The sequence below is a fragment of the Mesoplodon densirostris genome, chromosome 14 (assembly GCF_025265405.1).
Source record: "Mesoplodon densirostris isolate mMesDen1 chromosome 14, mMesDen1 primary haplotype, whole genome shotgun sequence".
In the NCBI taxonomy this organism is placed as follows: domain Eukaryota; kingdom Metazoa; phylum Chordata; class Mammalia; order Artiodactyla; family Ziphiidae; genus Mesoplodon; species Mesoplodon densirostris.
The window spans coordinates 64,300,996-64,319,795 of record NC_082674.1 but is presented as its reverse complement, the minus strand read 5'-3'; positions in this window follow the sequence as shown (position 1 = coordinate 64,319,795).

Below are 18,800 nucleotides of genomic sequence, written 5' to 3'. Positions count from 1 at the left end.
ATTCTGTTGTTTTTGGATGGAATGTCCTATAAATATCAATTACGTCCATCTTGTTTAATGTATCATTTAAAGCTTGTGTTTCCTTATTTATTTTCACTTTGGATGATCTGTCCATTGGTGAAAGTGGGGTGTTAAAGCCCCCTACTACGATTGTGTTACTGACGATTTCGCCTTTTATGGCTGTTAGTATTTGCCTTATGTATTGAGGTGCTCCTATGTTGGGTGCATAAATATTTACAATTGTTATATCTTCTTCTTTGATGGATCCATTGATCATCATATAGTGTCCTTCTTTGTCTCTTCTAATAGTCTTTATTTTAAAGTCTATTTTGTCTGATATAAGAATTGCTACTCCAGCTCTCTTTTGATTTCCATTTGCATGGAATATCTTTCTCCATCCCCTCACTTTCAGTCTGTATGTGTCCCTAGGTCTGAAGTGGATCTCTTGTAGACAGCATATATATGGGTCTTGTTTTTGTATCCATTCAGCCAATCTGTGTCTTTTGGTGGGAACGTTTAATCCATTTACATTTAAGGTAATTTTCGATATGTATGTTCCTATTCCCATTTTCTTAATTGTTTTGCATTTGTTATTGTACGTCTTTTCCTTCTGTTGTGTTTCTTGCCTAGAGAAGTTCCTTTAGCATTTGTTGTAAAGCTGGTTTGGTGGTGCTGAACTCTTTCAGCTTTTGCTTGTCTGTAAAGATTTTAATTTCTCCATCAAATCTGAATGAGATCCTTGCTGGGTAGAGTAATCTTGGTTGTAGGTTTTTCTCCTTCATCACTTTAAATATGTCCTGCCACTCTCTTCTGGCTTGCAGAGTTTCTGCTGAGAGATCAGCTGTTAACCTGATGGGGATTCCCTTGTGTGTTATTTGTTGTTTTTCCCTTGCTGCTTTTAATATGTTTTCTTTGTGTTTAGTTTTTGATAGTGTGATTAATATGTGTCTTGGCATGTTTCTCCTTGGATTTTTACTGTATGGGACTCTCTGTGCTTCCCGGACTTGATTAACTATTTCCTTTCCCATATTAGGGAAGTTTTCAACTATAATCTCTTCAAATATTTTCTCAGTCCCTTTCTTTTTCTCTTCTTCTTCTGGCACCCCTATAATTCGAATGTTGGTGCATTCAGTGTTGTCTCAGAGGACTCTGAGGCTGTCCTCAGTTCTTTTCATTCGTTTTTCTTTATTGTGCTCTGCAGTAGTTATTTCCACTAGTTTATCTTCCAGGTCACTTATCTGTTCTTCTACCTCAGTTATTCTGCTATTGATCCCTTCTAGAGTATTTTTTAATTTCATTTATTGTGTTGTTCATCGTTGCTTGTTTCCTCTTTAGTTCTTCTAGGTCCTTGTTAAATGTTTGTTGCATTTTCTCTATTTCCAATATTTTGGATCATCTTTACTATCATTATTCTGAATTCTTTTTCAGGTAGACTGCCTATTTCCTCTTCATTTGTTAGGTCTGGTGGGTTTTTATCTTGCTCCTTCTCCTGCTGTGTGTTTTTCTGTCTTCTCATTTTGCTTATCTTACTGTGTTTGGGGTGTCCTTTTTGCAGGCTGCAGATTCGTAGTTCCCATTGTTTTTAGTGTCTGTCCCCAGTGGCTAAGGTTGTTTCAGTGGGTTGTGTAGGCTTCCTGGTGGAGGGGACTAGTGCCTGTGTTCTGGTGGATGAGGCTGGATCTTGTCTTTCTGGTGGGCACGTCCACGTCTGGTGGTGTGTTTTGGGGTGTCTGTGGCCTTATTATGATTTTAGGCAGCCTCTCTGCTAATGGGTGGGGCTTTGTTCCTGTCTTGCTAGTTGTTGGCATAGGGTGTCCAGCACTGTAGCTTGCTGGTCGTTGAGTGAAGCTGGGTGCTGGTGTTGAGATGGAGATGTCTGGGACATTTTTGCCATTTGATATTACATGGAGCTGGGAGGCCTCTTCTGGACCTGTGTCCTGAAGTTGGCTCTCCTACCTGAGGGCACAGCCCCGATGCCTGGCTGGTGCACCGAGAGCCTTTCATCCACACAGCTCAGAATAAAAGGGAGATAAAGTAGAAAGAAAAAAGAGAGAGAGAGGGAGAGAGGGAGGGAGGGAGGGAGAGAGAGAGAGGAAGGAAGGAAGGAAGGAAGGAAGGAAGGGGATAAAATAAAATAAAGTAAGATAAAATGAAATAAAGGTATGGAAACAATTTTTTTAAGTAAAAAAAACCAAAAAAACGGACAGACAGAACCCTAGGACAAATGGTGAAAGCAAAGCTTTACAGACAAAATCTCACACAGAAGCATACCTACACACTCAGAAAAAGATGAAAAGGGGAAAAAATAATATATCTTGCTCCCAAAGTCAACCGCCTCAATTTTGGGGTGATTCGTTGTCTATTCAGGTATTCCACAGATGCAGGGTACATCAAGTTGATTGTGGAGATTTAATCCTCTGCTCCTGAGGCTGCTGGGAGAGATTTCCCTTTCTCTTCTTTGTTCGCACAGTTCCCGCGCTTCAGCTTTGGATTTGGCCCCGCCTCTGCATGTAGGTCGCCTGAGGGCGTCTGTTCCTCACTCAGACAGGACGGGGTTAAAGGAGCAGCTGCTTCGGGGACTCTGGCTCAGGCCGGAGGGAGGGAGGGGTACAGAGTGCGGGGCGAGCCTGCAGCAGCAGAGGCCAGCGTGACATTGCACCAGCCTAGGGCGTGCCATGTGTTCTCCCGGGGAAGTTGTCCCTGGATCACGGGAACTTGGCAGTGGCGGGCTGCACAGGCTCCCGGGAGGGGAGGTGTGGATAGTGATCTGTGCTTTCACACAGGCTTCTTGGTGGCGGCAGCAGCATCCTTAGCCTCTCATGCCTGTCTCTGGGGTCCGCGCTCTTAGCCATGGCTCAAACCCGTCTCTGGAGTTCCTTTAAGCAGCGCTCTTAATCCCCTCTCCTTGTGCACCAGGAAACAAAGAGGGAAGAAAAAGTCTCTTGCCTCTTCGGCAGGTCCAGACTTTTTCCCGGACTCCCTCCCGTCTAGCCGTGGTGCACTAACCCCTTCAGGCTGTGTTCAGACCGCCAACCCCAGTCCTCTCCCTGGGATCTGACTGAAGCCCGAACCTCAGCTCCCAGCCCCCACCCGCCCCGGCAGGTGAGCAGACAAGCCTCTCAGGCTGGTGAGTGCTGGTCGGCACCGGTCCTCTGTGCGGGAATCTCTCCGCTTTACCCTCCGCACCCTTGTTGCTGCATTTTCCTCCATGGCTCTGAAGCTTCCCCCCTCCGCCACCCACATCTCCTCCCATGAAGGGGCTTCCTAGTGTGTGGAAAGCTTTCTTCCTTCACGGTTCCCTCCCACTGGTGCAGGTCCCGTCCCTATTCTTTTGTCTCTGTTTTTTCTTTTGCTCTACCCAGGTACGTGGGGAGTTTCTTGCCTTTTGGGAGGTCTGAGGTCTTCTGCCAGCAATCAGTGGGTGTTCTATAGGAACAGTTCCACATGTAGATGTATTTCTGATGTATTTGTCGGGCAGAAGGTGATCTCCACTTCTTACTCTTCCGCCATCTTCCTCAACTCCTCCAAGCTATGTTTCTTGCTGACAAATTTTGCAACAGAGATCGTATGAATTTTACTAGTAAACTCAGGTAGAATAAAATGTGTTTACATTCATTATTTTAATTAAACCAACACACATATTTTAATTAAGCTAACAAACTTAAACTAGGTTTTATTTACTGAAGATTATCCCAGATTAACACTTGGGTTAGTTTCTATATTTCTGAGAGTTTTAGAAGACCCAATTTTTTCAAGCACTTGACCTTCAACCCAACTAAATAGAGCTCTTTTACAAATTAATTTTGGCAATACCATCCTAAGGTAGAAAAATACCACACATATACAACGTACATATATAGACACACTTAAACATACAGACAGATGCAAACAGAGACCTTATAACTAAAGTTTTAAAATTTTAGCTATGATTAAGGTACAGTAATGTAAAACTCACTAGTTTATAAATGAACAGGTGGATCCAAATTTTGTTTTGGCAGTTGGAATAAGTGAAGTTCACCTGCTCAGATGGCTAAAGCTTTTTATTAATATTTGTGGAGAGGACATTTAAGATTTTTTTATTTGCCCAATTTCTAATTACCATCCCCCCCCTTTTTTCTGATGAGGAACATCTCCCTAAAATTTGCATTTTCAGGAATAGCTGTTAAGTCAATAGAGGAGATGGAGGTAGAAAATCTACATCATAGAGGAAGTATCCAAGTTTTCTCCAAGATGGAGTTTTTCAGGCATATTTGCCTGTTTTAAGGGGTCCAGGGTAATTACTATTTAAATTTTTCTTTTTCTTAAGTGCAAGACAGTTCTGTCTTCAATGTCCTGGTTTTAAACAATATCTACAAGCATTTTGAGATGAATAGGGGAGATTTGGAGATTGGTAAAATAGGTGGAATTTGACTTGCTTCTAGAGCCACATTTCTGGTTTTTTAGAGATTTGTAAGACAAAGATTGTTGTTTTCAATTCCCCAAAGACCTAGATAACAGCCTAACTATCAAGGGACTGATGTGCCCATCCAACTAAACTTGCTTCTTTATATCAGGGAGATTTCCAACTAAGATGAAAATCAAAAGATTTCTAGAGCTTGAGGGTTTAATGCAGTATGCCTTCAAAAAGTCTGTCTAAAGCATTTAACAAAGACCTTTCTGAGTACAAAATTCAACCTCAGACCAATTCACCTTAGGGGGAAACCTGTACTATTGCTTCTACTAGCCCTTAAACATTGGCCTCCAGGTGATCCATTTCCTGATCATTTGTAGGAGGGCCTGGGAGAACTTCTGGCCATGTGTTTCCTCTGCAGCGGGGAGGTGTTCCTCGGGGGACTGCCTGGCTTGTCTGATAGTTATAGTATAATCAAGGGTGGGAAGAACATCCCTTAACAGGCAATCTAGGTTGCTGTGAGTGTGGTTGTGAATGGCCACTAAGCTTTCCATTCCTCTCTAAATTTGGTAAGATGTTCTGAAAGTTGAGGTAAAAGGCTTTATAACTTAGAAGATCTACTGCTGTCTGGGGGACATGAATGTTTTGTGGTATGGGTCCTGGAAACAACCACAGAGGCATTGCATAGGAAGGCCTAAAGCTGGCAGAGCCTGTTTACAGAGCCCTGGAAAGTGGAAAGGGTCATAAGGGATGGAAAAATGATCCCTACCATCTGTCTCTGGTACTTCTGCTGAATTCAGTTCCTTGCTTTTAGTATTTTAATGCGTAATCTGTATACCCAAGGCCTAGAGGTTAGGCCAGAGTGCTCTCTGTAAATCTTGTAAAGAAATGGAAGTCAAAACAGGCAACTTGATGTTTAAGGGATTTGGGGGGAAGTTGGAGGAATCTGGGGACCTAAGGGAGTTCACTGAGGTGATGGAGTTGGATTTTGAGAGGTAGGGTTTAGACCAGAGGCCCAGAGAGCCAAAAGATCTGGAGGGTCAGGGACAGGGAGTTGGGGGTAAAGGAATGTATAAGAGGATGAAAAAGGGGAATTTATGTCAGGTGTAGATTTTATTTTTGTTCTGAGTCTAATTTCTGTTCTCTCATCTTATTAAGGAAGTCCCTAACAATAGCCATTACACTTAAATATAGCCAATTCGAAGCTCCCATTGTCTGGCAATTGACAGGTAGGATCTTATATTAATCTCAATATCAAATCAAACCAATAAGACTTTTTATGGCTTAACCATGGATGCAAGAGATGTCCCAAAGTAGACTGCAAACATGCAGCCCTAACAATATCTAGAATGAGACAATGAAGGTTGAGATGACAAAGGCCCCTTATGGATCAGGGCCCCTTGTGACAGACTCCCCTGAGAGCTGGCATAGTCAGACAAAGAGATGCCAGTTGCAAACCCAGATTGTTACCAGTGATTCTGATCAACTGGCTACCGCACTTGGAATCCCAGTCTTTTCAACTGGAAATGCACCTAAGTATAGGTACCTTCCAGGTGGTGGAGACTAGAGGTGATATTCTCACTGGTCATAAAGCTAAGCTCTTAAGCATAGAACAACACAAAAGGAAAACCTCCTCCACTTCTTTTTTTATTTTTTTTCATGTACACATTAATGGCTTCAGCTAAGCCTTGGGTCTCTTGGAGCCAAACTGATAGCTAAGAGGGATGTGCCACTGGATTGGGGATTGTGGTATTTTACCATGTACCTCATGGCATGGAAATTTTCTTGAGGTTGGTGGTGACCCATTTAACCCATTCATGACCAACTTATCCTAACCTGGGGGTCTTTGAGTTAGGTTGCGAGTGCTCTAACAGCTTTTAAGTGCTCGACTGTGCCCACCAATTTTGTGGCTTGCTTCTGAAATTCCCATTAGTAATAGCCTTTACCTCATGTGCATATTAACTCACAGTGCCTGTCTGGTGAGAACTGTGAACTCACCAGTCTGTGGGGCAGGCTCAAATGACAGGCTTATAGGACTTTTGCCTCTGTTATACACTGTGGTTTTCATCATTATGGCAAATGACACAAAAGACATAAACAAAGAAAAGAAACAGTAGGAAAAAAATCAATAGAAAACAAGAGTACTCATATCAAATTTTTACCAGAGTAGGTATTCCTAAGTAACGAATTCATCCAAATATTTTCTCCTGCTAATCTAAATTTAGAAAAAGAAAAGGACTCTCACCACCTTCACTTCCATCAGACCCTGCAGAGATCTGGGAGACTGACATGAGATTTCTTCTTTTGGCTTTTGTCAGAGGTCCCAGGTTCTCACAGCTGCATCAGCCACAGGGTGAGCAGTGTCCAGCCAGTGAAGGTCCCTTCATGGTTGCCAACTCAAGTGGAAGGATTTGCCTACTACCTTTCTAGGTTCTTTGGCTGGTCTAATAATCAAATTGACCTAAGACATTAACAGGAGAAAAACAAATTTAATTTTATATGTATGGGAGTCCCATAAAAATAAGAGACCCAAAAGGCAGCCAGGTAATTGAAGCTTATATAAAACTCTGAGCTAAGGAAAGGGGTAGGGGTCTGGGGGTACAAAGGGAAAGAAGGCCATTCACAGGAAGGAAGAGACGTTTAGAAAACAAAGTTTGCCCTGTTATGCAAATAAGTCTCTTATGTAAAAAGTAATCTCTGGTAATAGCTTTTTTCCTGGTACAGGCTCCCTTTCCAATATAAATTTAAGCTGTTGAGGGGGAGGTAAAGGGCTTTTCCTGAATCTGATATATTTTGATTATCTTTCGCTCAAAATAATCCTTATGCCAAAGAGACATATTTTGGGGTAGAAAAATGTGTTCCCCTTTAATCCTCCTATAATAAAATACAGAGTAACAGGAATAAAAACAGAATTTTTAAAATAAATTTATTTATTTTATTTTATTTTATTTATTTTTGGCCACATTGGGTCTTTGTTGCTGCATGCAGGCTTTCTCTAGTTGTGGTGAGTTGGGGATACTCTTCTTTGCGGTGCGCGGGTTCTCATTGCGGTGGCTTCTCTTGTGGCGGAGCATGGGCTCTAGGCCTGCAGGCTTCAGTAGTTGTGGGTTTCAGGCTCTAGAGTGCAGGTTCAGTAGCTGTTGCACACGGGCTTAGTTGCCCCGCAGCATGTGGGATCTTCCCGGACCAGGGCTCGAACCCATGTGTCCTGCATTGGCAGGTGGATTCTTAACCACTGTGCCACCAGGGAAGTTCCCAAACAGAATTTTAATAACAGGTATACCTCCTATATACATGGGAGGTACCCAGGAAAACTGAGTATCTCCCCAAAATGGCCCAAGCCACCACCTTGGATACCATCTCCAGCTAAAGACAAAGAAGATGTTTAGTGTGGGGGGGCAGTTATGGGAGTTTACCAGGCAAAGCACAGTAAATAAGGGTATGTTTGTTATGCAGATTTAAGTCATTGTCCTCTCTACTGATAAGAGTTTCTAGAGATTTAGAGTCATCCTTCCTTTTCTGATATAGAGGGGGAGACACCCTTACAAATGGAGATTTCGCCTTGTAAATGTCCTTTATAAAAGGGTAACTTCTACTTGGTTTTCTGAGTTTCTCCTGAGTCTGCTCTTTTTTAAAAAAAAAAAACAGTCTAAAATAATTCTTATGCCAAAGAGGCATATTTTAGGGTCCCAAATTTTCCTCCACTTTTGTATAATGGATGATCGAATTGAATTAATGTTAATTTTCATAAGTGTGGTAGTGGTGATATGGGTTTGTATCCTCATTACAGGCATAATGAAGTATTTAGAGGTGAAATATAATATCCTCAGGCTAATATCAGATTGTTTGATAAAAGAGAGATAGGGGTGTGTGTGTGTGTGTGTGTGTGTGTGTGTGTGTTTGGAGAGAGAGAGAGAGAGAACTGACATTGTGGTACATTAATAGTTGGCATATTTATTCATTATACTGGTCTTTCAACTTTTCTTTGAGTTTGATACTTTTCCCACAAAAATGCAAAAAATAAAATATGAATTAAAAATTTGGTTTAACTGCTTATAGACATTATCAACTGTATGTGTATTTATGAGATTTTATAGATTTTAATATTTCATCTTTTTTTCCATAAATAATTGTATACCAAAAATCTATAGAACATCAATTTGAAGGAAACACTGTGAGTATGAATACCAAAAGTGTTGTGTGTAGTGAGTATCAGCTCATGTTTTTTTGTTATGTATATAGATGATTCTCAAGGAATCTATGTGTGGACTCAAGGGACATTCTGATATCAGCATTCAGTTCTCTCCTTGAGTCCATAGAATAAATGTACAAAAATCATAGTTGACTATGAAAGAGAGTTTGACTTAGAATAGATTTTCAAGAAAGGTTCACAGTATTTTTAAAGAACAGTAGTAAAATTAATGCTAGAGTAGATTAATGTCTGTGAATTTGGATTTTTTTTTCAAGTCTTGAGATCATTTCTCTCCAATTAATTTCACGGAATTATTGTATAATGTGTCACCTAAGTAGAACTAACTATAACATATGGATGTTCATACATTATTTCAATTCTTTTTTGTTCTTTTTATACTATGACATCTCATTATGAGGACACTGGATAATGATAGGTTTTACTCAATCTCACAGTAAGCTTAATATTCTATTTTCATATTGTGTGAAATATTGTGGTTTGGGGGGGAATACATATTACTTTTAGAAATCATAACCAAATCAGGTATATAGAATGGATTGAAATGGGAATTAAATGATCTGGTTAAAAGTATTCTAGCAAGACCTAGTAACTGGAAAGAAAATATTTTTAATAAAAACTATTATTTTGTAATTTCATTTTCATTGCTAAAGCATATATTTCACATTTTTATGTTCAAAAAGCTAAAATTTCCATTATTCTTTCTTTCACCTTCCACACTTGAGAAACCTATTTTTCTGTACCAGCGAGTGTCCTACTTTATAATAGTATCTCAAGTGCAATTCTGATAGCATTTATGCTATCATAAAAATTGGCCATCTACTCTCACCTCTCTTAAAAATTATACTCTTAGATTAATAGATTACCTTCGCATGCTAGATATTTAATAGTCTCCCACCAAATTTATATATAATTGTGCACCAGTAAGTACTTTATTCATAAATGCTTTGGTTCCACCAGTGTTATATGATGTCACTTTCTCTACAGAAACTTTTATTTGCAAAAATAGGTCTACAGGATTCACGTCAGAATCATATTTAGAAAATTCCTCAGTCTACAATTTTCTGTAGTCTAGCAGTTTTCTGGAAAGACATCTAACAAAGCAATGTTTACCTAATATACTGATGCTAGTTAATTGTTTCTTTTGTTTTTAATGTTCTTTAAGATAGATTTCTAATTATGGTACATATTATTTTCACATTTACTAATTTTGAGGTACTCTGTAGCACATAACAGAGTTTATTATAGTGGTTCACTTCTTGGAAGAGAATTGTGCTATTTTGTGAGGAGTTTATGTTTATGATAATGGCTTTAATTTGAAAAGCTCATTCATGTGAATTATTCATGTCAACACATGTTTAATGTGTACTTACTATGTTCCATATACAAGGTTATGTACTAGAGATAAAAGGAAAAGGAGGAAGAGAGAAGGACTGGCCCAAGGAGGAGGAGAAAGCATGATCTAAGACTCAAGGATTTAGTAAAGGACATTGATCCATTACAGTTTTTTTAACTTTTACTGTTTACAACTATTTAAACTTAATAAAACAGCACAGAATCACTAGTATATCCTGTAAGGTCGGATCTTAACAAATGGCATCGTGAAACAGAGGAAAGCTTCAAGTGAGCTTTATTAGGGGGCACTCCCAGGAGAGGTTCACTGGTCCGAGAGAAAGGGGCCAGAGAAGTCGCACCCGGGCGAGGGTTGGGCAAGATTTTATAGAGGAAGAAGGGAAAAGGGTGTGGTGAATCTGGGAGGGCGCAGGGTATTCCTTATTTGGTGGTCTCTTCGGGTATCATGGCAATATCTGGTGCCGGTTGCATCAGTCTTGGGACTGCTAGACCCGCCCCTCAAAAGGTGGGAAGGCTGGGCCGGGTGGAAAGTCCCCAGGTCTGTTCCTGGAACTGGGTGGTCCGGAGAGTTTTGGTCTGATGCAACCTGTGAATCTGATTGTGTTCCCCTGCCTCGGGCCAGTTGGCCTTACATAACCAAAACTCAGATTCAAGATGTGATTTTTCCCTATTTGATTGGGAAATATTAGTGATACACATGAGAGCTCTCAAAGTCCATGGCATTTTCCTTACTGCTTAGTTACACACTGTCTAAAGTTTGACTATACTCTAACATCCATATTTTTATAAATCAAGACATTTGTTTATAGTTAGAAATAATATTCTACTCTTTTATATTTTGAACTTGCATATATAATATATTTCCTTTTGTAACTTGCATTTTTCATTCAATGTTATGTTTTTCCCCTCAACAGATTTGGAGTTTATCTATTCTAATTCTAGATTTTTAGTAATTAAAGGTCTAACATCCCTACTTGCATGATCACAGTCTTATATTTAATAGCTCTAAACCTTACAGAAAACAAAATTGATTAGTTTCAAAGCATTGGTTCTGATTGTATTTTATATCATCTCCATGTAATTATCATCTATATTTTAATTGTACTTTATTCATTATTATTATTTTTTTAGTTTCTTATTTCTTTTTTTAATCTTTTTTTTAACTTTTTAAAATTAGTTTCTGCTTTATAACAAAGTGAATCAGTCATACATATACATCTGTTCCCACATCCCTTCCCTCATGCATCTCCCTCCCTCCCACCCTCCCCATCCCACCCCTCCAGGCGGTCACAAAGCACAGAGCTGATCTCTCTGTGCTCTGCGGCTGCTTCCCACTATCTATCTACCTTACGTTTGGTAGTGTATATATGTCCATGCCACTCTCTCACTTTGTCACAGCTTACCCTTCCCCCTCCCCATATCCTCAAGTCCATGCTCTAGTAGGTCTGTGTCTTTATTCCCATCTTACCCCTAGGTTCTTCATGACCTTTTTTTTTTTTTTCTTAGATTCCGTATATATGTGTTAGCATACGGTATTTGTTTTTCTCTTTCTGACTTCACTCTGTATGACAGACTCTAGGTCCATCCACCTCACTACAAATAACTCAATTTCATTTCTTTTTATGGCTGAGTAATATTCCATTGAATTGCACTTTATTTTTGACTTGGCCCCCAAATTAGTCACACAATTACACAGTGTTTAATAGTTAATCCTTCTTGGATTTACCTACATGTATATCACTTTCTTTGCTCAGTATTGTTCTTTAATCCCACTTCTTCACAGTGACTTTAATTCCCTTCAGTAAGAAACCTATTCCTTGGAAGTTTTACTATTGAGGGTCTATAGTAGAAATTTCTGTCTTTGTCTGAAAATGTCATCTCTTTCATTTTTTAATATGGTTAGTTAAATGTTATATTCTAGGTTAAGAGTGATTTTTCCATTAGTAGTTTAAGGATAGTGCTTTCAGTTATCTTCTGGTATCTATTGTTACTGATGAGAAGATTGCTACTAGTCTAATTGCTCTTTTTATTTGATATTCTTTCTTTCTTCCAAATTGCTTTTTAGACTTTCCTCTTTGCCATTATGTGATGTGGTTTACCAGCTGTTTTTTAGCCTTGGTTCCCCAGAAAGCAGAGCCTCAGGCCAAGAGTTTATATGCTATTATTTAATTAGAGAGTACAATCCAAGTGAACAGGATTGCAGGGCAAAAGCAGTAAAGCAGGGAAGGATGGCGATTCAATATGAGAAGGCATGATCAAGCTGGGATTTGACCTCTGGAAGTTCTGTAAACTGGATCTCAAAATTATGGGGAGGGAGTATGAAGAAAGGAGAAAGAATTCATCCATGGGTTTAGCCTGTGGGGGAACTGAAAGGGTTGCTTTAGGAATATTCTCACCTGCTGGAGTAAGGAGAGAGATGGGGGATAGATTTGTTGGAAGCATGAACACAGTGAGACACTGTCAGATTGTATATATAAGTAGTCTGCCAGTGTTGCACGTTCTTTTAATGTGGAACAAAGGAAGGATCAGGCTGAGGTCAGGTATACGATACAGGATATAGTCATATATTTGTTTTCATTTCTTTTACTGGTGACTCCATGCACTTCTTTTATCTGGGGACTTATTTCTAACTTAATCTCTGAGAAGTACTATTTCTTCAAATACTTGTTAAATTCACTCTAATCTCACCTTCTAAAAATATTATTAGATGAATGTGGGTCTTCTATTTTATCCTTTATTCCTTTATCATTCACATTTTCATTTAATCTCATAATTTTTTCTGGCTTATTTTCAACTTAAAAAATTCAAATTCAGTTTTATCAAATATGTTAGTTAAACTTTCTATGGAGTTTTGAACTCCAATAAACATGCTTTTTAGGCCTTTTTCTGTGTCAATTGAGATGATCATGTGGTTTTTCTGTCCTTCATTCTGTTAATGTGGTGTATCACAATGATTGATTTTCGTATGTTGAACCATCCTTGCATTTTACAAATAAATCCCACTTGGCCATGGTGTATAATCCTTTTAATATGGTGTTCAGTTCATTTTTCTAGTTGGATTATAGCTTATCTTTGAAGGCTCCAGCTTATCCTTGATCTCCTAACTTCAAATCATCTCTCATTCCTGACTGCCATCCCTACTGACTTCAGGACTTGCACCAAGAGGCAGGGGCAGTGGATTTACATAGACTGCTTAACCAAGTCCCACTATCATGTAAGGTTTAATGTCTATAATAAAGTCCTTCTAGTGGTTCTACTTGTCCAATCAAACCTTAATATAGAGTTTATCTAATGTCATTTGATATTCTGATCAAGGAAAAAGGGAGAAAGCCAAGGTATAAAGTATAGGAACAGAAAGAAAAAAAATACAAAGGGAAATATATTAAATTTAGGACGATGCACTGAACATAAATATGCTGTAAAAATGTAAAAACTGGATGAAATTCATTATTTCCTAGTAAAATATATATCACCAGAATTGATTCAAGAAGAGTGTGAAAAACAAAAGAGAACCCTTAGAAGACCTTCATTGCTACTTTGGGTGAATTTGTCCACATTTCCATCTGGTTTGGCTTGGAGATCCCACTTCTATATTCTCGTGCTGGGCATGTGACCAAGACCTGGCCAGTTAGAATTCCCTGAACTTGAGGTTTTAACAGAAATCCCAAGCTGAGTCAGTCTTTTGTATAGAGTCTTTCTCTTTGCCTGGGTTCAGTAAATTGGTAATATATAAAAATAGAGTTGCTTTTGGTCATTTTTCTTGCCACCCCTTGGAGAAAGCTTTCCCCCAAATAATACAAAACAAAACAAACTGCAGAGGGGAGAATATCTAAGTCAGAGAAACATTTTCTATTTATATTCTTTGGGCCCCCACACTTACCTGTGTCTGAAAGTATCAACACTTTCAAACTTTGGTGTATTGTGAGTCAATAAATTCCTTTTTAGCCTTTAAACTAATTTGTAAGAGTTCTCTAAAATTACAACTTATAATCAATACAATGACCATGGCAGCAATTGCATAAGATTTCAAGAAGCTAATTTTCTTGCAAAAATGAAGTTATGGGTATATACTCTTTCAAGTTCAAATACTCTGAAACTCTTTCCCTGTTGCTAAATTTTTAAATTCCTTTATATTGGATTTCAAAATACAAAAGAAAATAGGCTCTGGTTCAAGATGTTTGTGAATGTAAGCATACGTAGCCATTACCTTTGCCTCTCAAGAACCTATCATAATAATGGTGAAATCTGAAAGAAAGGGAAGCCCACTACTATAATATGCAAGGAGGGGGCTTCAGCTTCTGAGATATATATGTGCCCAGCAGAACTCCTGAGTAACTCTGGATGGCAAGAGGGAGAAGTAGACTGAAAGTCTATGTGGGGCAGAGTTACTTCACCTACACCTTTTCCTCCCAAGCAAAAAGCCTCACAGAAAGGCATTAAATCCACCCTCTTACCAATTCTTTCTTTTAAAAAGGAGCCTTTTAAAAAAGATACGTAAAGACTGTTTCCAGGTAATTATAATGGCCAGTATGTTTGTTACAGTTCCTGCCAAAGACTTATTCTTTCAACATTTGTAGGTTTTTAGAATAGTGGCAGGTCTCCATCTGTTCATGGTAAAACTAAGCCTTTCAAGTTCTTTCCTAGTCCATGAATTATTCCTATTTCTCCCAGGATTTATTTTTCTATTTTTAATATTTATCTTATTCTCTTTTATGTCATGCCTATCTCAAATATCTCAACAAATATTTGTGGAACATCTACTTTGGGCAAGGCAGTATTTTGGGTGCTATGACTATTGTAGTGAAAATTACAAAACCCTTGCTTTCCTAGGAGTTTACATTCTTCTTAACATCTAGAGATATTTTGTTTTCTCTTCATATTTACAAATGAAGACCGTGAGCTCTGTGTTTATCTTTACACCTCTCAGTTTTCTGTCTTGATTATCTTTGCTATCTTCTTTATGTCTGCCTACTTTATAATTGCTCATGTTCCAAAGACTTCCATCCATCTCCCTCCACTACTACCATGGAACATACTTTCACAGGCAATACCTCATACTTCTTTGACATCAGTCTGGCATCTTTATCCTAATTTTAGAAGCATACTTGATATTCCATGATAGCTAGATGAACATTGCCACTAAAATATCACTGTGACATCTGAAATCTCAGAGATTCCAGCTGAATTGTCATCTATTCCTCTACTATGACAAACAAGTTATATTGCATTTCTTATATCAGTGGAACTTGTCACCATCTACTCAGTCACCTAAACCAGAAACTTAAGGTCATCTTTAAATTATCCAAGCAGCCACCAAGTTTTATTGTGCTTCTTTAATACTACTTGAATCTATATGCATCCATATCTCAACTGTCTCACTATTATTTCAGGACTTTATACTTTTTTTCTTCCAGTTAATGCCATAACTCCATAAGTGGGACAATCTAAATTTTGACAATCTGTTCGTATCCCTGCTAGTGTGACCATTCTAAAAATTGAAAAATTTTATTCCTATTAGAAAAATCATACTGACTGTGCATTACTTAGGAGATCTAGTTCAACTCTTCAGCCTGATACACAATACCACTTGTTAACCTCTTTGGCCTCATCTCTTCATTTTTTGCTAATGTACTTACATCTCTTCCTCTTCTACCCCAGAGTATGATGATTCATACTTACTGTTTACTGAGCCCTAAATTTTCAATGCATCTTTACTGTTGCATGCAGTGTTTATTTTGCTTAGAATAAAATTAATGACTTCATTTCATTGGCTAATTGCTACTAGTCCTGTAAGATACAACTCAGATATAACCCAACTTTAAGGAGTTTTGAATTATTAGTGTAGATTTCTCCTCCTAGATCATTCCATTATATCCTGTATCTGAATCTGTGTCAGGGCATCCCTCACATAGAGTGTTACTGTATGTTTATTCATCTGCCTTCTTTAAAATGTAATACATTTCTTAATGATAAGTGCTGTACTTCTTAACTATAACCCTAGCACCCAGCATTGGGCATGGTACATTCTTGGTCAGTGTTGAGTGCCTGAAATAGTGATTTAGAAAAGGGTTGGCAGATATTATAACTTAATAGGCAAGAAACCCTATACAAATATATTAAGTAAGTGAGAGAGATCTAGGTTGAAATAGATCAAATCCAGGATGGTAGGTAACAGTATTAAAATAGGTTTTCTTTGGAGAATAAAGGGTGAAAAATAAGTCTGGGATGCTCACAGTGGCCAAAAATTCTGAAGCAGTGTGTGTGTGTGTGTGTGTGTGTGTGTGTGTGTGTGTGTGTGTATGCCAGTAACTGTTCTAGTTTTTAGAAATGTAGTAGTAATTTAAAAAAAAGAAAGATCTTTTGGAGCTTCTATTTTGGGAAAGGAATGGGGAAGAAAACAAGCACAAGATAAATAAAAAATGTTTTAGATAGTCACAAGTGCTACTAAAGAAAAAAAAAATACACTGCCAGAATAGAAGATGACAAGGCCAGGGGTGGTAGATAACTGTGTTGTGACTAGTGATGTCAGAATGGAGAACCCAGAGCCCAGAGTTGACTTATAATTAGTGTCTGTCCTCTACGAATGGTGGATGAGAGAAAAAGGAATTTCCCCAAAATGCTTTTCCAAATCCCCACATTTTTGCAGTGATGTTAAAGATGCTGGCTTGCTGATTAAAAATGGAGAGTTTTGAATGTCACACAAAGGAAAGCCTCTTATTTCATAGTGAAAAAGCCTGACTTAGGATGGTAAAGAATTTTCAAATCTTAAATGAAGTCACAGAAAAGAAATGCAGTTCAGATTTACATTCGAAATTCTCATACCAGGAAACTTCTCATTGAAGGGAGTATACATTCACCTCTCAAATAATGAAAAGACATGAAATGTTTGGTTAATTGTAGTAAAGAAGATACTGAGGATCTCAAAGTATTGTATATTGATAACAAGTAATATTACTTAACAGAAACATCGCATTTCTTTGTGAACTTTCCAGTACATGCAGTGTTTTGATGTTCATGTTGTTCAATGCTCAGGCTTGCTTGCATTTACAAAAGAAACTTTATACTTAATTCTTCATGGAATATTGAGAGCACAAGTTATTTTCATGGTTAGCCAAAACAGATAGACTTTATATTGCTATCAAAAACTTATCCACAGGCTATAACTACTTTCAAAAAGAATTTGTTATTCAGATAAGGGTTTTTTTTTGGAATTAGGCCAAAATAAACAAATATTTTTAAAACTACAAAGAAAATACAGAGAAAATTCTTAAGATGGAAATATTTATGCTCACAATCACAGTGATGCTGTGTATTTAAACTGATATACTGTAATGTAAAAAACGTATCAGATTGAGCTCAGAAGATTCAGGTACAAATCTTCTCCATTTCTGATTTGTCAGGGCAGACAGAGAGGAATATGATTTGGAAGAGCAATATAATACTCAGCAATCGCTTTGAGACAAAAATAAGTGGCTATATAGTTTCAAAGTCAGAGTGTTAAACTGGGTTTATGATATAAGCAGCATACACTGGTACAATGAGATAGGGTGATGTGAAGTAAAGTTAGAGCGATAAGATATTGGTGGTTGTTCAAACAGGAAGGATACTGTCTTCTAGGAGCTTCAGTAGCAGGAATTAGGGATTCCATTCTTGGGGAAAATGGTAGAATATCATGTCATAGTGGGCCTAGAACCAAGACATTAAGCCATTTACTTGTCTAGGACTCATTATAATCATTTTCTAGGTACAGGATAGATCCCAGATGAGAAGTTGTATTAGTTCTCTGTTGCTGCATAAGAAATTAGTACAAATGTAATGGCTTAAAACAGCATCCCTTTATTAGCTCACAGTTCTATAGGTTGGGATACTGGCATGGAGTGACTAGGTTCTGTGTTCAAGGTCTTAAAGGTCTGAAATCAGCATTTTTAAACCCTTGTCAGGTAATTCTAACATCTAATTCATCTTGGGTTGGCATCATCTGTCACATCTTATTCAAGCTGTCATGTATCTTGTTCTTGGTATAAGTAGTGATATTTTATTGTCTTTTGGACATTTTGGCTATTATGTTAGGATACTTTGGTCCCTATTTAAAGTGTTTTTTTTTTTTTAATTTTTAGCAGGCATTCACTCTTTATAGGTTTGGCACACATTTCCTGTACTTTTATGGACTGTGGTTCCATGATAACCTAATTTTCAGAACCTTTGTGGTATTCTTTTGGTCTGTTTCTCTTGTGCAAGTGGGTTACCTCTGGTCCCTTCTCATGCTGCTTATGGGGTCTGAAGTAGCTTCCCCAGGATACGGCACTTGGTGCTTCTGGTGAGGGAAGGGAATCTCTGGAACACTTGATGAAGAGTCCTTCCTGGGCCAGGCACTTGTAACAGGGTCTCCCTGGACTGTAAGGAGTGGAGGGTGCTTACCAGGTTGAGAGCTTTCTGTGGAGGGATCTCCGTTGCTGGTACCAGCAAGTTGCCTCATGTTTCTGGGGAAGGGAGAGGAGTCTCAGGCCCATCTGAGGAGAGCATTTTCCAGGTGGGAGCTTTTTGTGGTAGGAGCACTTTTGCTGGTACCCTTAGCCACTGATGTGTCTGGGTGGTGAAGGGGGATCTCAGGCCCAGTGGGGAAGGAAAGCACTTTCCCTGGTCATTTATTGTCATCAGGGCTTCCATTTGTTCCTCCTTGCAGGTTCTGCAAGGCTCACCTGGTGTTTGGGGGATTCCCATTTGATGTGATGGAGGAAGAGCCTCTTAGAGCCACTTCCTGTTACTAAGTTGGGAGTTAGGAAATGCTGGGCCTGGATCATATTTTTTTGTTGGTAGAGGGTCATAAAGTGACCTGCCATGAGGTTG